The sequence below is a fragment of the Callithrix jacchus genome, chromosome 8 (genome assembly GCF_049354715.1).
Source record: "Callithrix jacchus isolate 240 chromosome 8, calJac240_pri, whole genome shotgun sequence".
In the NCBI taxonomy this organism is placed as follows: domain Eukaryota; kingdom Metazoa; phylum Chordata; class Mammalia; order Primates; family Cebidae; genus Callithrix; species Callithrix jacchus.
The window spans coordinates 122,704,229-122,727,046 of record NC_133509.1 but is presented as its reverse complement, the minus strand read 5'-3'; the positions used below and the strand labels follow the sequence as shown (position 1 = coordinate 122,727,046).

Below are 22,818 nucleotides of genomic sequence, written 5' to 3'. Positions count from 1 at the left end.
ATTTGGCAAGCGTTCATTGAGCATCATCTAAGCACCAGTCTCTAGGATTGGTGGACAGATGTGAAAGTGGACAAAGGCCGAATCCATGACTTCAGGGAGCTGTCAGTCCAATAATGCAAAGAGCTTATGAAGGTCACTGTGGAACACTCCCCAGAGTCAGGGAGGGGCTGGCACAGAAGTGTCCCGAGAGGAAATGCCACTTGGATGTATGCTGTGAATTAGTGAAAAGACAGATAGTTTAAACAGGGAGTATCATCCTTTGATAGTCCAATTCCCTGTCAAAAGCTGGTGGTTGCAGAAGAGCCTATCGTTGGGAGGATCAGGGAATTATTCATAAGTTAGGCACTGGCAAAAGTACAGAAAGCAAGGTGTCCCCCAAAGGAAGGAGAGAAATGCTGCAGGGAATGTAGCTTGGACATAAGTATCATTACATTGACCAACAAAGTCTTAGGTAAGTGCTTAGTTTGGGGATATGTCACAGAGAGTAGGATTTTGTACACCCATCTGTCCAAAGCAATAATGAGCCCTTGGCAGAGGGGAAGCAGTGTCTTTAAGGTGACTTTTAGGGACACTGTTTATCTCTAGAGAATTTCTTCCAGGCTAGTAGAAATAAACAGAAGCACATGCAAAAGAAAAGCAAGCCCTCAACGTTCCAAGCCATTGACAGGCAGCTGGGCTCCAGGGGGCTATTTCTCCACCAGTTGTGGGTTACATTCCCCAGTTCCATAGCAGAAAAATAGCCTTTTAGCTTCTCTGATGGCCAGCTTCATGGGTTTTTCTAACCCTCCATAGATTCTTTCTTGTGAAGGCATTCATTTCGCCCTGTGCTGGGCCATGACAAAACTCTAATTTCTGCATTTCCTGACAACGTGTGCATGAGCCGGCTCATTTTATTTCCTGCCTTGCCTGCCATTGTATTAAGAAAACCATGAGGGAGTTTTCACATTGTATTCAGAGCCAGCTACCCCATCTCCTTCCTTGTCAGCTGCCCGCCCTTTCTCCACCTCCTTCTGTGACTCTCTTGGGTTGAAACATCTTTCTTTTTTCCTTAATACGTCCTCATCTCTACTTCCCTGAGTCATTTTTATTTACCCTATAATCATTTTCTCCACCAGTTAATAAACTGTTTATTTATTTCCCTATTCGGCGGGTAATGTGGTTTCAATGTGCTTCCTGTCATCTGCCTAAAAGCTGTTATTAAGTTGTGTATTAACAGTGTCACTTTTCTGAGTGTGCTCCTTCATCCCCCTGAGAAGGCTCCAACCGGGTAGCAAAGGGCCTTGCCATTATCCGCTCAGGCCCCACTTGTTCACACACAGAATAAGTGGAGCAATTCAAGCTCTTTTAAAGTCAGACAAACACAAGCCTCCCCTTGCTGCCTTCATGCCTGGCTGGACCTGCTGTGTGGCTCCTGTTCTCATCTCTATCTGATTCATCAGCAATAACTTGAAGACAGTCAAGACTGCTGAGCTTGGAATGCTGCAAACTTTACTTTCCAGGCCATCTTCAGTGAGCCTTGGATAAAATGGCCAAGCCAACCGAATGATAATCAAAATGCTTTTTTTTTCTTGCTGCTGCACTTTTTTCTTGGAGTTCTGCTTGGGTGACAGTCATACATCAACCCGTGGACCCCCAGGATCATATGCCGCATCCGTTGGTGTGGCTTTTAGACTTGTTTCATCAATTTTCCCTGGAGAGTTTGGGTTTTTGACATTTTTCAAAATCCAAAGCAATATATGAGTCATACACAAAGTACAAAATGCAGAAAGTTAAAAAGAAAATAAAATGCACCCCCTAATCCCACCATCCAGACATAAATATTCTGTTGATTTGTTGTGTCTACAATTAGAAATAGACACCCAAGGACATACAGTAGTGAGGTATGTGATGTGTGCGTGTGTGTGTTTTATATACTTTTTAATTTTAAAATGAGAATCATATCATAAGGATCATATCATATATAAAATGTTATAATATGCTTAGTATGTCATGAACATCTTTTCATGCCAATGAAATTTGTCTGTTTCAGTTTTAACAGCTAAATAGTACCTTATTATGTCAATTTAGTGGAATTTTCTTTAACTGCTTTCCAGTCCTTTGTTGTTTGGTTTGCTTCAAACTTTTCATTATCTATTCAAAAATAAAGCTAAATCGTCATGCACAGCCTTATATTTTCCCTAACATAAATTCTTCCGAGTAGAATTATGGAGTTGAAAAAGACATATTTTTGAGGTTTTAGAATCATCCTGCCCAATTACCCACTCTCCTGCCCTCACTGCCTCCTACAATTTTTCCCAGTTATACTCCTGGAGTGTGCCCATTTCTACTCACCCTGAGATTTTTGAGTCAGTAGGAATTTTGTGGTGCAGAAACAGATCTGGAAAGATTCTTGGGCAGACAGACAGCAGGTGTCTGGGATCCAGAAGTCTAAGACTAACTCTGTGTGACAGTAGATAGATCACAAATCTACAGCACAGTATTCAGGAGCCCTCAAATATTGCCTGGCATCCCACCAGCGGAACACTACCTATTCTTCTGAGCCTGCTCGGACTTTACCTGGCCCATGATGCCTTCCCTGTTCCCCTCCTTCTTTTTTGACCATCTTTGTTTTAATGGCACATAGACCTTGTGTGATGTTCCAGTGTTGGATTCTTCACCCATCCTTTTCTTTCTTTTTTTTTTTTTGACTGTCCTAAATTGTTTATTAGGTATGAATTTTACAGACTTTACTTATATTAGCGGTAATGATGGAGCTGGAGAGTATTGTGCCTTCTCCAAGCTTCCCGATGAGAAACACCAATAGTGTGGTGGAACTTATGGCCCTTTCCAAGGCCACGACTCTTTTGGCCTATAGATGTCAGTCCACACATCTCCTTGTGCTTGTGGATTGGTTTGGTGATCCATTGGGTGTCAGGATTTCTTCTGATATCTTTATGAAATGGATCAATGAGAATAACCTCAAAAAAAATTTTTTTTTTTTTTTTGAGACGGAGTTTCGCTCTTGTTACCCAGGCTGGAGGGCAATGGCACGATCTCAGCTCACCACAACCTCCGCCTCCTGGGTTCAGGCAATTCTCCTGCCTCAGCCTCCTGAGTAACTGGGATTACAGGCACACGCCACCATGCCCAGCTAATTTTTTGTGTTTTTAGTAGAGACGGAGATTCACCATGTTGACCAGGATGGTCTCGATCTCTTGACCTCGTGATCCACCCACCTCTGTCTCCCAAAGTGCTGGGATTACAGGAGTGAACCACCGCACCTGGCCCAACCTCAAAAAATTTGTATGTGGAATCTTCACCAACCCAGTAAGAATTCAGGACTCATAGAGCCCCACAGTGGTGTCCAACTCACTTCTCTGCAATGGACTGAAGGCTTTGAGCAAACTTTAGCTGGTTGATACCATGGACAGGCTTGCTGAAAGTTGCACCCTTAGGAACTGGGCATTTTCAGCCACCATGGCAAACACAAATCCTGTATATAATGCAAACTTGCTTGGCCTTGTAGCCCACTCAGTGCACTTTATCAGGCTGGGTGTGGTGGAGAGCCCTGTGGAGAACAGAAACCTGGCAGTACTGCCAGCAACGGACCCTCAGAAGAAAGCGCATGACAACAGACTGCTTCTTTCTCCATAGCTCCTGGATGTACTTGTGTGCACCCATCTTGGCTTACCTGATGGCTACTGCCAGACGGAAAGGCCCATCTCTTTCATTCTCTGTGTTTATGTGTATAGATGCTGCTTCTCAATCCTTACCTAACTTCTTTAGGAAGAAGAATGTTTCAGGTTCGTCTGTAAATTCAACCTTGCCTGGTACCTGACAATGCATACTGCAGGTGATAGACACTTGCTCACTCAACTAACTTTCAGACTAGACCACAACCTTTTCCTTTAGGTTTTGCTTAGTGGGCATTTCCAAGAAGTTGCGTAAGTTCATGAAAAATTGCATGGATGGGAAGGGTGTTTTCTTCACGATTTCTAGAACGTAGAGGCAAGTGCTGTGTTGGGGGAGCCTTTTTCTAAACCTTCAGAGAAATGCATCGCATTGTTTATTATCCCTTCAAGGAGTCACACAGCTTGCTATTTTCAAGCTGTGTTACATGGAAAATCAAAGCTTAAATCAAGTTTGCTTCTTGTTTTTTCTCAGTTCCAGTCTCTTGATTTTATTTCCTGAGTTGGAATTAGTAGGCGGAAGGAAAAATGTATCAGCTGAGTAAAGACAACAGGACAGACTGTTTACCAGGGTAACTGATGCGTAAGGAGGACTTGACTTCTTTTCAGACTCCTCTTCCCATCCTTAACTTAGATTATTCTTCCCACGGCTCTTGGCCAAGCTTCAGTGGAGATAGTCTCCCCTAATTTGAATGCTATTCCCCAGGTTGCTTGGCATTATGTTCACATAGCTTCTCTAATGGCACATACCTTTCAGTGTCCTTGAGTCTTGACATTATTTGGTTGGGTTAAGAGGAGAGAGTTGTGGTGATATTAAAAGACATTGTCAAAGTGGGGTGGTGGCTACAATTTGATAGTTATTTGATGTAGTAATAGTACTGTGAGTCATAGATGTGTGTAGCTCTAGAAATAGATGTAGATATTGAAGTGGGAGCTCATACCCACCCATACTTCTCTACAGTGACAATTGTCTGAGGGGCCCACGACTGTGTGGAAATGAGGGGGAGACTAAAGTAAGGGAGGAGTGCAGCTATCTCTCAGGTCAGGCTTTGGGATCGACTGATTGATCAAGGTTTGTGATTTATTAGTTGGAAACAGTCACACTCAAGCGCTTAGCATTGATGGATATTTTTTTCATTACATTTCAAACATAGAAAATGGTCCTTTCTGAATGAGGAATCTGGGGGCATTTTAGTCATTAGTCATTTGAAACTTTCTTTTTCTCCTGGCGTTACAGAGAGAAAAAAATGACAAGAACTACAATGCATTCCTTGCTCCGAATTGCTTGTATATGGAACAAAATGAAATGCTCAAATTCAGTAACTTTATTGGCCTTAGGGTTCGCTCCTTTTCCTGTTTTCTGTTTCTGTTTTAGTAGCTTTGTTGTATTCAAATCTGTGATTTCGTGGGAACTAAGAATAATTGAATGAATGATGTGCTGGGTACATATGTACACACATTAACTCTCCAGTGGACCCTTGTGGCACCTATAGTAAAACTTAATCCCCTATCATGGTTCAATGGAGGTGCTCAATTAGTGTTTGATTATTGAACTGAATGAGATAAGGCAATAAAAGCTCAATTCCACATGAATGGAGGCAGATATTCCAAAAACTCTCAGGAATTTCAAAGGGTTGATTTATCTTTAGATACGTTGGCATAAGACAGATACACTTAAGATTTATTCTGCTGGCCAGCCATGATGACTCACGCCCATAATCCCAGCACTTTGGGAGGCCAAGATGGGCAGATCAGGAGGTTAGGAGATCGAGACCATCCTGGCCAACATGGTGAAACTCTATCTCTACTAAAAATACAAAAATTACAGGAGCATGCCTATAATCCCAACTACTCTGGAGGTTGAGGCAGGAGAATTGTTTGAACCTAGGAGGTGGAGATTGCAGTGAACCAAGATCACGCCGCTGCACTCCAGCCTGGAGACAGAGCGAGTCTCTGTCTCAAAAGAAAAAAAAAAAAGATTCATTCTGCTATGTGACCTGGTTGCAACCTTCTCCTAATCTGAGGCTACTCACAGAAGCCGTGTACCTACAGCTGAGTGATTTGAAGAGTTATTGACCTCCTGCTTTGGTGGGGTACACTGGATTACAGGTCTCTCGTGAATTTCCAGCTGACCTGTATAATTTTCATTTGCACCGACTGTCAGAGAGCTGGCTGCTCCTGCAAATGAGCTCAAGCTTAAAGTTCTCAGCCTTGATTTAGTCGAGCATTTCATAAGTTTCCTTATGGAGTCTGTTATGGCAGCTACAGGATTGAGGTAGTGGTAGAAGTCATGGTAGCCGTGATAGTCTGTGAAAGTGGTTTGGTGCAGCAACAGCACCTGCAGATTGGAGCTTACACAAACTTTCTCCTGCCTTATCTCATTTTGTCTTCTAAAAACCATAGGGGATAGGAGTTATTTTTCTCCCTGCAGATAAGGCACTTGAGACACAGAGAGGTTAAATAACATATCTAAGTCTACTCAGGACAGTATGTGTTAAAGTTTGAACTTGAATTTTGGCCTTGATGTGGTTTGGATGATTGTCTCTTCCACATTTCATGTTGAAATGTGATCCTCAGTGTTGGTGGTGGGGCCTAGCGGGAGGCGTTTGGGTCATAGGGGTAGACCCCTCATGAAGGGCTTGGTGCCCTCCCCACGGTAATGAGGAAGCTCTTGCTCTATTAGTTCACATGAGAGCTGGGTGTTTAAAAGAGCCTGGCATCTCTCTTGCTCCCTCTTTTGACAGCCATGTGACATGCCTGCTCCCCCTTAGCCTTCCACCAAGAGTAAAAGCTTCCTGAGGCCTCACCAGAAGCCAGATGCTGGTGTTATGTTGTAAAGCCTGCAGAACTGTGAGCCAAATAAGCCTCTTTTGTTTATAAATTACCCAGTCTCAGGTGCTCCTTTATAGCAATTCAAACTGGACTAACACAGGCCTCATACACCAGTACTTTATTTATTCTGGGGCAACATAGGAAGTTGGCAGATGGCATCCTTCAGGGAGCAGGTCTATTTACCAAGAGCTGGTGGGCGAATGCAGTGGTTTTTCAAGAGATGTATGTCTGTGGGTTAAATTACAGCTTGTCTGAGGTACAAACTGCTCCCAGCAAAAAAGACTTGGAATCATTAATATCTCAGAGAATACATATAAAAAATAAAATGCCTTTAAAATACACATGTGTATGTGCACACACACACACACACACACAAACAGACCTACCTCATTACTTTTTAAAGCACAACGAACTTATTTAAACATCAAAACTTACTTTAAACATTTTAATAGCAATGTTTCAAAAATGAGTTGAAACTGACCCTGCTTTCTGAAACAGAATGTATGAAACTAGTCTTCAATTTTGTGAGGGCAGGAATAGTGTCTGTTTTATTCCTATTACATCTTTAGTACCTAGCTCTGTGTCTATTACACAGTACGTGTTCTATAAACGTTTGCTGACTGAATCAATGCATAAACTGGAAATCGCATCTAAATAGAACATAATAAAGTGTAAAGCAGTCTTTGTGTTTTTGGTGATTTCATCTCAAGTCAGTGGAGAGCTTGAAGTGTTTGCGGTCCATCTCTGTCTTCACTTTGTCTTTTTTTAAAAAACTCATCACTCTTTCCTGGATCTTTTTGGAAGCACTTATTTAGCCATAAATCCACAGTTGCTAAACTCAGCTAAATCCAAGTTAAGATGCATCTAAACCCCATCTCTGATTTGTGTGGCCTTCTGCACCTTGGATCGTTTTTCTAAGTAAAACGAAACCAATTTCTTGGTGACAATCCACTAATTTAAATATACCTTCAGATATGGATTTCCCATAAACTCAGTAACCAACCCAGCCTATTTGTTTGGCTTGTAGTTTTGAAATTTATTAGCTCTTTCCAGCCATTTGCGGATATAAGCTCATTCTTAATTGTTTCATTTTTATGTTTACCCCAAACATAGTAAATCTTAATGGCTGTGCTTCCAACAATAAGAGGGAAGGGGTAGCTGTAGGAAAAGTGTTCCAAACACATTAAATTAGCAACAATATAATAACATTTCCAAGCTGTTCATAAGAATTTATATTGACTTTCAAAGAGTAATTGTACCGAGACATTTATTTAAGGGACCCTCCAGATGGATACATTCTCCCTACCTCAGGTTATTGTCATAACATGTTTTCCTCGTCCATCTCTGAGTCATTCAGAACTGTGAAAATTCTGTTTTACCACTTTAATTACAGAACTGGTTGAGAATGTATTCTTTTGTTTGGCAGTATTACCAATGCACTCTATTTGTTTATGGCTCTTTGAGAAAGCCATTTTAATAAGGTCAGATTTGCAATTTAAATGAACTTTAATATTTCTTGCAAAGTCTATGGCTGCTTATTTATGTGAGGGGTGAACATGTTGGAAATTTATGGTTTAAAAATACATTCTCCTGTTTTCTTTTCCAAATGGTGCATCTTAGGTGATAAACACTTTCAACTATATTTATAATATTTTTTTTCTCCAGGAAAGGGCAGAAAATCCTAATCAGGGAAATAAATCATGACTCTAAATGGGGTTTTTAATACTGTATTTTTCCGCTTCTCCTGTTAAAATCTCTATACCAAACCCCTACTGTATTCATGAATAAATATCACTCAGTCACTATCAAATGCGGTGAACTCTTTGTTCTGCTTCTGTCCTTATGGCACACGAACAAACAAGCAAAACCAGAATGAAAGCGATTCCCTGAACTTTAATGAGTGACCATTTGTTGAATTTAGCTAATCATACTTGATACAAAGGGTTTTAGGCAAAGAATTGAGCCCTGTACATTTACCCATCGAAAGAATCTGTAACTGACAGTGTCAGGCAGGCCACTTTATATTTGAATCCCTTCAACACAGTTTTCTCTAGGAGGAGTGGATGTTAGATAAATTCTTTCATTAATTTGCTGAGATGTTGTTTTTTGGTTGGAGTGCTATCCTTTCCCTGGCTTGAACTCTGCTGTCCACTTAATAACAGCTTTAAAGATGCTTGTTGGAAACACAATGAAGGACAAAACAAGGGTTAGAAGATCGGAAGGAGACTAAGTAGTAGAGGTTTTCAGCCACCCATGTTGCAATATTTGACCACCTTGGAATAGGATGACTCTCATGTATTTTTTTAAAGCAAGGTAAGACTAACATTAGAGATGATTTATGCAACTTTTCTATCATCTTAAAAGATGCAAATTTGTCTGCAGAGACATAGTCTACCAGGAGCTAAATTTCAATGAAATGATAATCACTTTTTCCCCTCCCTCCCTCCCTTCCTGCCTGCCTTCCTTCCTTTCTTCTTTCTTTTCTTTTCTTTCTTCTTTCTTTCTTTCTCTCTTTTTTTCCCTCCTTCCTCTCTCCTTCCCTTCCTCCTTTCCTTTCAACAAATTGCTATATTCAGTTTTACCTACGTAAAAACTTCTTGTTCTTTTGAGCTAGGTAACCCTAAGGCCACCGTCTTGTCCCTCTCCTTCCTTGCATAGCCATGTCTCATAAAAGAATATCCTCAATTTCTATTTGTATTTCCTCACCTCCCACTTATTCTTCAATTCAAACAACCCCCATGTCCACTTAACGATATTTTGCTGAAAGCCTTCCTGCCAAGTTTGGCCAAACTCTCATAGTTGAAAATCCAATGGACACACTCTCTTTTTGGTTTGTGTGACTTCTCTTGGCAATAGGCCTTGTTTTCCCCTTCCTCTTTCTTATACTTGTTCGCCTATTATGGTTTTGGTCTTACTCAGGAATCTGGCTATTTCTTCTTAATTTCTTTCAAGAAGAATGAAAACTTAAATATTGAGACCTTAAATGTTGCTGTTTCCCAAGGTGCTCCAGTATCCTCTGCCCCACTCACTCCATATGCTTTCCTTGGTGACCTCATTCATGCTCATGGCTTTTGCTACCACTTACATGCTGAAGGAGAAGTGGCAACATGTAGAATCTGAGCTGCAGTAAGACAGGATTCCCACTGGTTCCCATGGTGTCCACTTGTATGAAGGACCCACAAATCCATTCACCCAAATCAGAATGCTGAGTTCTAGTCCCTTTCCCTCACTCACCCCATATCTAATTAATAAGTTGCCATTTTCTGGCTCCTTACAGTCTTTCAAATACAACCCCTCTTCCCCATTCCTCCTGTGCTTGTCTTAGGCCCGATGACTTCTCACCCTGCTTCCAATGAGGTCTCTATTTGCAGAGCCATCCTCCAGCTATATCTAGTGAGAACTCTTTAAAAACATGAAATCTGGACACTCTCTTGCTCCAAACTTCCAATACTCCCCACTCTCCCAAAGAAAACACTTTTGACATAAAGTCCAAATACCTTTAACTCTCTCTCTCTTTTTTTTTTTTTTTGTTATGGAGTCTTGCTCTGTCACACAGGCTGGAGTGCAGTGGCATGATCTTGGCTCACTGCAACCTCTGCCTCCCTGGTTCAAGAGATTCTCCTGCCTCAGCCTCCCAAGTACTGGGATTACAGGTGCCTATGACCAGGCCTGGCTAATTTTTGTATTTTAGTAGAGACGGGGTTTCACCGTGTCAAGCTGGTCTAGAACCCCTGACCTCAAGCGATCCACCCACCTCGACCTCCCAGAGTGTGGGGATTACAAGCATGAGCCATCATGCCCAGTCTAACTCTCTTTTTTATTGCTGCCTTGTTAAATATAATTGTCAAAAATATGCAAAGAACTTGGTCCATCTGATACTGAGTCTATGGAATTTGTCGAGATCCCATTTTGTGGACTTGTAAAGGATAATTTTTAAAATTAGATCAATGTACACTTGAAAAGAATGATTTCCTATAATTGTTTTTATTGATAAAGATTAGAAGTCACTTTAATTTTTCAATCTAGGAATTTAAATTTTTCTTCAATCCTAGGAAATTCAATGTTGCCTTTCCTGTCTTTATGTTCTCCTGTAAGTTAGTTATTACATATAAATTAGATGGTTTCATTCAATTCCCTACATTTTTGACCCTCTTGTTTATATTGCCCATCTCTTTATATGCCTATGCATATCCTGCAGTACTTAGCAATGCCTTCTAGTTAATTAATCTGTTGTGTAATTTGCCCATTGCATCTTTCATTTCATTGCCTGTCTTTGCATTTTTGCAGTCTTATTAGATTCTATTAGAAATCCATTTTTTAAAAAACCTAATGTCCTATTCTAACTGTTGTGATTTATTTTTTCTATTTTTCTCTTTAATGATTTTAAGTATACCAAATTATAGTTATTTAGGTGTTATAGGCACTTACGGTTTTTGGAGTGCCAGTTCTACTATTTATTGCAACTGCTGATTCTGCTTAGGATGGTATATGTCTTGGCATTTTAAAGTTTTGATTATGAACTCTTTCCAGTGGGGGTTATTTCTCTGTTTGAGTCCTATGTATATATGTATGTATGTATTTATTTATTTTTTGAGACGGAGTTTTGCTCTTGTTACCCAGGCTGGAGTGCAATGGCGTGATCTCGGCTCACCGCAACCTGCGCCTCCTGGGTTCAAGCAATTCTCCTGCCTCAGCCTCCTGAGTAGCTGGGACTACAGGCATGTACCACCATGCCCAGCTAATTTTTTTGTATTTTTACTAGAGACGGGGTTTCACCATGTTGACCAGGATGGTCTCGATCTCTTGACCTCGTGATCCACCCGCCTCGGCCTCCCAAAGTGCTGGGATTACAGGCATGAGCCACCATGCCCAGCCCTTTGAGTCCTATGTATTTAATATTGTGAATATCACCTCCAGTTTTTTCTAGGGGACCCAGAAGTTCCACTATTCCATGACTAGTTTTGATGTCAATTTCTCAGTTTGATATTTCTGAACCATGTACTTAAAGTGAATTTGGATTTCACACTTGTCACAGTACAAGCTGGGTGGTATGATTTCTCATAGAAGACATTATCCCCTACCCAGAACTGGTGTGGCAGTGACAAGGAGGCAGAAATCCAAACTATTTAGCCTAGTGAATAAGGCACTTCCTCACCTGGCTACTGTCCCCTCTGTAGTCTCAGCCTTTGTTTTTTCTACACACAAGCCCCTCCCTACTTCAACATTAAACTTCAAGGACAATGCTTCAGCACACTCTGGGCCTGCTTATACTGCTCCCAATGTTGGGAATGCCATTTTTATTCTTCCTTCTCTACCTGGTGGCTAAACATTCTTTAGTGTGAAGATAGAATGTCATCCTTCTTGGAAATCTTCAGTTGACTCTCTAGAAAATTGATGTTGACACACTCAGACTGGGGTGAAGAGAGAGTATGGACTCCACAGATGTTTGAATAGCAGTATCAGTAGCATATGGGGTTAAGGGAGAAGTAGGGTTCAGAAAATTTCCCATATCTTTAGTGTGAACACTATAGTGTGCAGTGATATTGCTAATTAAGACAGGGAATCACATAGAGAACAGGGTCAGGCAGGGGTAGATTTTGGAAGGGGACAGAAATGACCTTGGTTTTGAACATACTGCTTTTGAAGTGTCTACCGGTGGCTGTAGGTGGGAGTCACTGGAAAATGTCAGTCAGAGGTCAGAGGAGAGGTTGATACCAGACAGCAGTTGTTGCCATGTAAGTGGTGGTTGAAGCTGTAGTAATAGAAGAGCTTCTTCAAAGGGACCATGAAGTATAAAAGGAGAAGGGGCAAGGGACAAGTTCTGGAGTGGACTAAGGTATAAAGGCAGGCAGAGGGAAAAAAAAGGAGGAAGGAGACAGGGAAGGGTACTCAAGGACACCAGAGGAGAGCCAGAGGAGAGTGTCCTGCTAGAAGGCAAGGGAGAAGAGGATGTCAGTAAGCAAACAGGTTCAACTGGGTTAAATTCTACATGTGCTCATCTCAGCCCTCATTTGCTGACCCCGAGTAAGGTTGAAGGCAGAATTTATATGATTTGCCTTTGTATAGGTTCCCTCGTGGCACCTTTCACTAACGTGCTATAAAATTATGCATTCGTGAATGAATTCATCAAGGGCATAAAGAGCAAAATTTTACACAGGATTTGGAAAACATTGTTCAACAGGTCAATTCTAAAGACAGACTAAATTACACACCTTCTCAAAGGCATTTATGCCTGTTGAGTGAAACTCAAGCTCAGCCTGACCTTTGAGGCCTTTCAGATCCCTGCCCTACTCATTCCCCTTAATGGCACTCATTCAAATTCAGGCCACTTCATCCGCCTTCTCACTGTTGTTTGAGTGGATCCAGGACAGGACCAACAGCCCTCTAGCTGCACAACTTTCCTCCCCACCTCAACTTCCAGATTGCTCTTTTAGATAACACCTCCCTCATGAAGCCCAGAGGGATTTCCCAAAAGCAGTTGTGATCTCTTCATCCTCGGAATTCTCACAATCTGTGTCTGCAGTACTCATTGCACCATAATTGGCAGTGTGTGTGTGTGCGTGTGTGTGTGTGTGTATTTGTGACATATGAGGTTTCTGACCTTCACTCTTCACCCCTGGAGGGTAGACACAAAAACATGTTAATCTTTGGGAGCACAAAGGGTACTCATATTCTACTCATCTCAGAGTTTCCCGAGGATGGGTTGAAGCCCCCCAGCTCCGCGTCATGGATTATGGAGAAGCCAATGTGAGAGTTCATTTTATGAGTCAACTTGACTGGGTCACGGGGTGCCCAGATTAAACATTATTTCTGCGTGTGCCTGCAAGGGTGTTTTCAGATGAGATTAGCATTTGAATCAGTAGACTCAGTAAAGTACATGGCTCCCCCAGTGTGGGCAGGTGGCATCCAATCCATTAAGGGGTTGAATGGAGCAAAGAGCAGAGGAAGGGAGGATTTGTCCCCTTCCTACCTGGCTTGTTGAGCTGGTACAATGGTGTTCTTCTGCTCTGGAATTAGGACTTCCACTGTCAGCTTCTCTGGTTCTCAGGTCTTCAGACTCAACTGAAATGATACCATTGACTCTCCGGGGCCTCCAGCTCACAGATGGCAAACTGTCAGATTTTTCAGCTTCCATAATTATATGAGCCATTTTCGCATAACAAATTAGAGAGACAAAGAGAGAGAGAGAAAGAGAATCAGAGAAACAGAGGCAATTAGATTATATTAGTCTGTTCTCATGTTGCTAATAAAGACATAGCCAAGACTGGGTAATTTATAAGGGAAAGTGATTTAATGGACTCACAGTTCCATGTGGCTAGGGAGGCCTCACAATCATAGCAGAAGGCAAAAGAGAAGCAAAGGCGTATATTACATGGTGGCAGGCAAGAGAGCGTGTGCAGGGGAACTCCCAATTATGTAACCATCAGATCTTGTGAGACTTACTACCACAAGAATAGTGTGGGGAAACCACCCTCGTGATTCAGTTATCTCCATCTGGCCCCTCCCTTGACACTTGGGGATTATTACAGTTCAAGGTGAGATTTTGGTGGGAATGTAGTCAAACCCTGAATAATTTACCAAGCTAGCTCAAAAAAGCATTTAGGGCAGCTCTTACCAAATGCCTGCTGCAGTTTGATCTTTGCAGGTGTATATGGGAAAACCTGTACCTGCGTCCACAAGTGCTTGAGTCAACTACCTGGGAGATGTAACTTGGAACATCTCACAGTGTTTTTTTGGAAATCATTGAAGCCCTACCAAAATCCACATTGAGTTTTGGTGTCATTCATGACAAGCTGTTCGTTCTCACTAGAGTGTCCAACCAATGGCTGCTTCCTTTTATCTCTCTTCACTTGCAAGCTTTTCCCACTCTTATTTTCCACTTTTTTGTTTTGAGACAAAGGAGACATTTGGATAGAAATTGTTCATGTTCATACTTAGGTCCTATTCTCCGTCAAATACCCTGTCAATGGCAGTGAAGGTGAGGAGTCACAGCCAGGGAAAAATGAGCCAGAAGGGCAAAAAACCATGATGCTATATAGGCTCAGGATACATTATGATTTTTAAGCAGCAGGTTTCTAGTCCTGATCACTTGCACTTGGATTCATTTGCGACCCTAAAGCAGCATTTAGGGTCACTAGCTGGTAGTGGAGTACATTGGCTAGAGTATTTCACAGTGTACACTCTCTGCACCTGGGGCTGAATTAATGAGGAAATTCCAAGACAGAGGTGTAGATGGGCCTGAAGGAGCACCCTAAAACATGATGTTTTATCCATAAGGAGCCAGGTTGGTGGAGGCACCTAACTACCTCATACAAGCTGCCAGTCAAGGAGAAAAGGAGTTGCTTTTTAAATTACTTCATGTATTTGTAGGGATCACAGAAGTTCATGCTAACAACAAATGCGTTCACCTATCTTTTCAAAAGAGGAATGATCTCTGGGATTACCTCTAGTAAGTTTAAGTGTATGGAGGAAAATAGCCTAGAACATGTAAGAAGTAATAGAATCATGAGTGAATAAGCTGCTTGGTGTTGCCACAGATAAATCATCCAGGAGCAACCTGAAAGCTATTTAACATTCATAGTGGAGGGGAAGAAAGTCCCTGCAATACATCTTGATTTTGGTAATGCCTTTGATACCATGTCACAAAATTTTCCTTATGAAATTAATTGACACTGGCTTGGATGTGAACACTGTCATAGGGATTGATAATTTTCAGGGGGTCTGTAAACAAGGCATGATGATGAATAGTGTGACATCCGGCCAGGGGTAGTTGATTAGTAGGGGTGCCAAAGAGATTGGTGTTAAGCCTGATCATCTGCAACAATGTTATTAATGGTTTCCAGGAGAAAAGCAAAGAGAATGTTAATGAAATCTGCAAATTATACAAACTGGGGTGGTGCTGGAATAAATCCAATAAGAATGATGGATAGAATTTATTCCAAGAGATATAGACAGGCTCAATATATGGGTAATAAACAGCAAAATGAGATTCACTTAAAAAAATGCAAACTAGGAGAGATTCAGGTGGCAAAATTAAAGAAAAAAATGATTCCTATAAGGGCACTAACAACTGATTTAATTTGCAAGATGTTCCAGGGTCCTTTTTCGTTGGTACCAATGTAGCTCTCCACCTCTTTTTTCCATCATCCTTTCCTCTTTGTTGCCATCCACCCCACATCCTTTTCTGTAACCTTCTTGACTGGTCCATGCTCTTTCTCAATTCTATGCTTTTGCAAATATCAGTCCTTTTCTTTTTATTACCATTTGTAAAATCTAGTGCATTCTCCAATACCCTGCACATTGTTCATCTTCTTTGTTATATGGTTCTCTCCTCCCCTAGAAAGCCACTTTCTCCACTGCAAGGCTATCTTGCTTGGTACATGCTTTTATCGGGGCTCTTTAATTGCATTATGACCTTGGAGAGGAAGTAAGGGCAGTGGCTAAGTACATGGTCTTCAGGACCAAAGAGTCAGGAACCAGGATAAGTCTCACAGCAATCACTTACGGGTTGCATGACCTTAGGGAGTTCTTCGGATCTTGCCAAGCCTTGGTTGTTCTGGCTATATGGGTACTGTTTCAGGGATTCAGTGACATACTGTAAAAAACCCGGCCAGTTGACAAGCCAGTTTTCACTGTCCATTATTGTTCTCAGTAGTAGCCTTTGCTTAAGACTTTTCACTTTTTTTAATCCATGAACTCTTCAAGGTCAGGGAATTTGGTGATTTTATAAAACATTCCACCTAGTGCCAGGCACAGTGTCTGATGCATAGCAGGCTTTTTAGGGAGCCAGTGGGTAGTACATTAGCATGGGTGTCTTTCTGAAGCTATAGGAGCCTTTTCTTTGGCTGTATGGATTTTGGGCTCAGTAGAAACACGGAAGAGCTAGATAATTTACATATATTTTCTATTTCTTTTACAGGTGTTTCAGAGGGAAAGCATGTGCATTTCACCAGAGTCATGCATTGTTTCAAACATCCAGTGGAGGGTTTCTGGTATCTCTCTTGAACTCTAGTGAGCTCATGTCTGAAGTAGTATGGTGAAGTGTGAGCCAGATGGAGCCAGATGGGTTGGGAGCTACAGAGAGGGCAGGCAAAAGTGATGTGAAGAATGCTCAAAGGGCCAGCCAGTATGATTTATAAAGAGAAGCACTGAAGGTATAAAGGCACGTGTACAAATACCTGCAGTTATCCAACACATGGGGACCCTGAGGAGGAAGCAGGATCTTGGCACTTTATAACACTTGGAATTAACAATTTGGACAACAAAGAAAAAGAAAAACATGAATCCACTATTTCTGGTGCCAGCAAAATCTCCTTGGCTTTGGAATAGTCATTTCTGGTGAAGTACAGCATTCTCACATGTACAAACTTGCTGAAAACAGAGCGATGAAGCGCCAGGAAGCTTACTTACAGCCAGTCGTTTTCTGAGACACTGGTGTGTGTTGTCTGATATGGTAGGAATCACCCCAGCTTGCCTACATCTTTTCACCAGCCCCAGCCTCTGACTCCCACACATTTTCCAGACACCTAGTATTAGTTTTTGCTGAGAAACAAACATGTCAGCTGATGATGTGTGACAAACATGGGCCAGTAGGTCAGCCACAGTTTGGCTGATATAGGCTGAACATGGCAGGGCCAGGCTGGACTCCAGTTGGGTTCAGGTTGACTCATTGATCCTTGGGACATGCTGTCCTCATGGGAGATCATAGGGCCGCAGGCCATCAAGCCAAATCATGGAAACCCATTTAAAGCCTCTGCTTGTATCGCATCTGCTAATAGTCCATTGGGCCAAAGCAAATCACATGGCCAAGCTCAACAACAAAGAGGCAGGGAGGTGGAGTCTGCCTACAGTACAATTACTGGGAGTTAGTGTAAATGGCAATGCTTAAGATACCCTCCTTCTCTCCAATATGGTGACTTCAAGGAAAGGTGATTTTCAAGCTTTATCTTGAAAATATCAAGCATATCAGTGCTTAATATTCTCCTCCTTCTCTCCAACATGGCAATGCCTGGCAATGCTTAAGACACCTGACAATGTTTAAGATAACCCTCCTTTTCTCTTGAAATGGTGATTTCAAGGAATTGTGAGAGTCAAGCCTTATCTTGGCATTAGCACCGGGCGTAGGCTAAGAAGAATCGATATCTCTGACATATGGAATGTTATGTGGAAACACACAGAAGTTTCAGGAGGTTTTCTAGGTTTTAACTTACATTTAGTACATCTGTTTAGCCTATACTAGTTGAGGGGAGGAGTCAAAAAACGGGCCAGCACTCAGTTGGTGGGAAGAAAAATCTTTCTTTGATTTAGGATTTAGGTAGGTCAACGACCCCTGAGAACATCTCCAAACTCATTTTGCTCTTCCACAGCCTCATCCACTGGTCCTGCCCCGCTAACCTCCTTTCTGTCTCTTGCCACACAAAGATTTTTCTTCCTCAGGACCTTTGCACATGCAGTCACCACTGTCTCAAATGCCCTTCCCTGACTTCTCTCGGTTGGTTCCCTCCCAAATTTTTGTCCATCACTTACAGGTCTGCTTTTCCGAAGAGCCCTTCTTGACTGCCTGTGTTGGATATTTTGTAAATGCATTTCAAATCCACTTTTCACCCTGTCCTGTGTTCAGAGAGGCATTGACAGGTCTTCATAACCCCGGCTTCTTCTTGAGTGCAGAAGGTCAGAGGCTGAAGTCAAGGCTCCCTCTCTGAAGAGTTATGTTGGTGGCCTCTGCACCTCTACTGAAAGCTTCTACGAAGAGGATGCTCTCTGCCATCCCAGCTTCCTCCTCTCATCCTTTGAGGTTGGAAAAGACTCTCAGCAATTGCTAGCTTTTCTCTTGCACTACTCCAGGGAACCTCTACACACCTTTTCTCTAAGTTACAATGTTTGTAACTTAGAGAAAGACTCCTGAACAGTCTTTCTCTAAGTTACAGTGTTTGAGTTTGCCATCTCTTCCTGCCAGCCAGGGCCCTAACTAACACACCACCCTATCTAAATATGTCTCTTCATTACTCTCCTTCACTGCACCTTATTTTTTTCTTCACGTGCTTAGAGTTACATAATTGTAAACTTTATTTATTTTGCTTATTTTCTGCATGTGTACCTTGGTGATTGTGAGTTCCATGAAGATAGGGACAAGGCTTGTTTCATTTACTACTACATGCTCTTCACATAGTACTTGTATGTGGCTCAAAAATATTTGTTATATGAACATAAAAACAAATGAATGGATAACAAGACATCAGTCAGGATCCCAGAGAAGAAATATCTTTGGTTGAGCAGTTGCTATTTTCCAGGTACTATGTCCATGCGTTACTTCATTTATAATACCCTATAGGTATATGTAATTAATGTCTTTATGATATAAACAGACTTTGAGAAGACTGAAACTTTCAGAGCTTAAATAGCTTTCTAGAAGACATACAGCTAGCAGGTAGCTGCCCAAGGATTTAAATCCAGTTCTGTCTGACTCCAGTTGCCCTGCATTTAGTCACTGCATTGACCTAAATGGCTGGGCATTGGAAAGTAATATAGGGCCCGGTAGCCATTCCCAATCTCCCATTTGGCTACAATGAAGAATGTAACTAATAGTTGGATCAAGACTCCTGGTCCTTCTAGGACTACCAGGTGAATGGATCAATCAGATTCAGACTGTGCAGCTGATAAAATACCCCCATCATTTATTTTTCTGTTATTAATGAATGATGGAGCTTGACTTAGGACTGAGGCAGGGTAGTTCTCACTTAGTGGATTCTGCCTCTTTGTTGTCTGTGTGTACCAAGGATATATTTAATGATTTGCCCTTATGTATGTATATGATGTAAAAAGAGGTTAATTCCATACCAAGCAGAACACCTGTCAGAAAATTAGGGCCTTAGTTTTACAAATCCCCAGCCTCCCTTTGATTATTGCTGTAACTCACACAGACAGAAGATAATCTCTAAATTATACAGGACTTCATGATTAAAATATTTTGGCCCTTTTTATAGTTTGGGAAGAAGGAAGATGTGGCGTTAGAGGGTTGGTGTCAAATTAAGTGATATCAGAGCCATAGAGGATCATAATAAATATGCATAAAGGGACTAAAAAAAGCATTTCTAATAGGTCCATACCATAGGAATTTGCTACGTGTGAAATTGAAAGACTTCCTAGGGAAAAAGCTTGGCCCATTTGCTTTTAAATTCACTTTTTATGCTCTTTTGTTTAAAAAAAATATTTTAAGCTCCATTATCCCCTTGCAAAGGAATCTGATCAAAGAAATAGTCTTAGAACTCTGGAGCTCCCAAAATGCTGGCCTGGAGAATACCTTTGCTGAGGAGAGGTGCCTTCTGAACCCACTGCCAGCCCAGGGTTAGGGCCGGAAGCAGCCTTGTTCTGATCTTTTTCTCCAAAGACCAAGGCTATAGCTGCCCCTAGGCATAATCAGTCAATGAAAGGAACTCGGAAATGTTTATTAAGACTATCTAGGCTAGCAGGTAAGAGAATGAAAGCAACAGGCCTGAGAAATCTTATGATTGGGCACACCTGTACTGTAATGGGCAGTACTGCAGATTGGTTCAAAGTGTAAAATGTGGGGGTTCTGAACACAAGAGTAGATTGCATATGGGGGTGACTTTTAGATTATATGGGAATTACATCCAGTTGTAATCTGATGATCCAGGGTGGCAAAAAGGAAGTCAAAGGATCTTCAAGTGGAAGAATGTCACTAGCAAAGCTTTGGAATTTGGTCTGCAATGACAAAAGCCTCTAGCTGGAGTGAAGGCAGTAGAGAGGCTAGAAAGTGTTCTCCTAGTAGATTTAAATTCTGATGTTGTCTTTGCTGCTTATAAGACTCATGTCCTTGGTTTTTCCTTCAACTCTCAATTTTCATCTTTCCAAAATACTAAAAGGAGGAAGGAATTCTTGGAAGAAACAATGGAGAATGAAAACCAATCCTTTCATTTTTCAGAACAGTCTGTCTAAATCTGTGTAAGAAAGCTTGCAAATTTGCATGTGGTTCAACCTCTTTGCCCAAGATTTATAAGAATAGTGGAACTACTTTCTTGGAGAAGCAAAGCTTCCAGAATTTTTCTGCATATTCTATAGGTGTTTTTATAACATGGTATCATTTCAAGAGCTTTAAAAACTTAGGAGGTTTTGTGGATTTAATGTTTCCTCCATCTTGATCTAAACGTGACAGTTTTGGAAAGGTGCTTTAGATGATTCAGATATCTCCAAAAAGGACATATAGACACTAAGAAGGGAACAACAGATACCAGGACCTACTTGAGGGGAGAGGAGGGAGGAAAGTGAGGACAGGCAAGCTGCCCATCAGATACTGTGCTTATTATGTGGGTGTCGAAATAACCTTATACCAAAACCCTAAGAGACACAATTTACTTATGTAACAAATCTCACGTCGTCACCTGAACCTAAAATAAAAGTTTAAGGAAGGTTTTCAAAACGACATTTAAGGGTCATTTGAGTTTTGTTGAAGTCTGAGAATTCGAGTGATGTAAAGGACAACTCAGCAAACAGACTTGATTGTCAAGATAAATATGTGTTTGTTTTGTTTGAGATCTTTCATGAAGCAGGTTGATTTTTGGCTCTTGTGAATCGGATCACATTTATATAGCAACAAAGAAAACAAATGAGCTAATATAACCCCTATATTTTTCATCTCACAGACCATGAGCTGAATTTTTACCACTAATGTGTTGCTGAAGTTTGCCTATTTAATTTTTTCCTAGAGGCAAGGGAGTGAGAAAATAACGATTTATTGAGCTCCCTCTCCATGCTCTGTGTTAGGGGGTTTACAAGTGTTTTCTCATTTAGTTCTCAGTATGACAGTCAAGGCAGACCTCACTTTCATCATCTATAAAACGGGATAATAATAACGACTCTGTCTTTGGGAAGCTATTAGGATACAACAAGATAATGTGTATATAGTACTTAATGTCTTTCTTATAGCTATAACCATTATCATGATGACCATTTTAATTTTATTTACCTCACTAAGTTTATCCAATCAGTAGAAGCTAGAATTAAAGCATTCTTATAAAAAGGCCCCAAATGACCCATGTCTGTAAATAAGATGGGAAATAAGTTGACCTATTTATTACCACTTATGTGTAAGAAGTAAGCTTATATTCAAACACTCCTTAAAAATTTTGTTGGATTTGGATAAATCTGAATTTATTTGGAGCATACCTAGTGCCTAAAACTTGGTTTCTAGTACTATTTTTTCCAGTAAAAAGAACCAGGGCTCTTTGGATAAATGGCTTATTCTAGGATGGGAGAGGAGATACAGAGAATGACATGGGTCACCTTGTAGTGTTAGAAAGCAAGGGAGTGACTAAAAAGCAAAGCAAAAGAAAAAGCCCACACCATTATGATGAGAATGTGTCAAAGGGACATAGCCAACTGAAAGAACTCCCAATGGCCAAAGCTGGAATAATATGAACAAAAAATAACTAAAGGACTATTGGATCATAATGCAAAGCTTAAAATAAATATTTGTGGGCCCATACTGCCATAAATAAATGATTGAATAGTTAAATAAATGGGGAAGAAGAGATAAATTGCCCGTAGAGAATAATTCAAAATTATTTACATAGATTCTCTGTCCTGAAGGAGGTGGGTGGAATATAGAGCTTCTTGTTCCCTAAGTGTGGGCCACGCACAGTGACTTCCATCCAAAAAGAAGGTTGTGGAAATGGGGGTAATGGGGATTTTACAGTGGAGAAACTTAGCAAACATTACCCCAGCCAGGTGATCAAGGCCAACATCCACAGTGATAAGCCATGCTAACAGCAATGACTTGAGAAAAATGACACTTGACTTTTGTGGCCTTCCTTCAGAAACCTGTAACACCAGTCTAACCATCAGCAAAACATCAAACAAATTCCAGTTGAGCGGCATTCTACAAAATACCTGACCAGGACCCCACAGAATCACTAAGGTCATAAAAAACAAGGGAAGTCTGAAAAGTTGTCATAGCCAAGAGGAAGCTAAGAAGACATACATGGTCCAGGGTGACATCCTAGAAGAGATCCTGGAACAGAAAAAGCATAGTAGGTAAGAACTAGGGAAACCCGAATAAAGCATGGGCCTTAGTGAGTCGCAGTTTACCAGTGTCGTCCCTTAATTTTAACAAATGCACCATGTAAGATGTGAATTCTTGAGGAAACTGGGTGTGGCGTATATGGAAACTCCATATTATCTTTCTAATTTTTCTATAAATCAAACTGTTCTAAAAATGTGAATTGTTTGCACGTAAACTTTCTGCAGTCCATTGTGAGTTTTTCTAAATTAATTGAAGGCAAAGCAGCGAGAGAAAAATGGG

The 22,818-nt window shown here is 41.1% G+C and overlaps 1 long non-coding RNA gene and 1 pseudogene across 2 annotated transcripts in view; one reads left to right on the top strand and one right to left on the bottom strand.

The window, feature by feature from the left end:
- Window positions 1-1,798: 1,798 nt before the first annotated feature.
- The window catches only part of LOC118145009 (large ribosomal subunit protein eL15-like), a 38,954-nt pseudogene continuing 17,934 nt past the window's right edge, over window positions 1,799-22,818 (bottom strand). Inside the window, exons 3-4 of the transcript XR_013521434.1 lie at window positions 3,271-13,628; window positions 1,799-2,957 (exon numbers count right to left, since the gene is read on the bottom strand). The product of XR_013521434.1 is annotated as a large ribosomal subunit protein eL15-like (transcript). The remainder of the gene's footprint in view (window positions 2,958-3,270; window positions 13,629-22,818) is intronic.
- Window positions 19,732-22,818, top strand: part of LOC118145008 (uncharacterized) — a 35,733-nt gene continuing 32,646 nt past the window's right edge. Inside the window, exon 1 of the long non-coding RNA XR_013521436.1 lies at window positions 19,732-22,550. This is a non-coding gene — a long non-coding RNA (uncharacterized LOC118145008). The remainder of the gene's footprint in view (window positions 22,551-22,818) is intronic.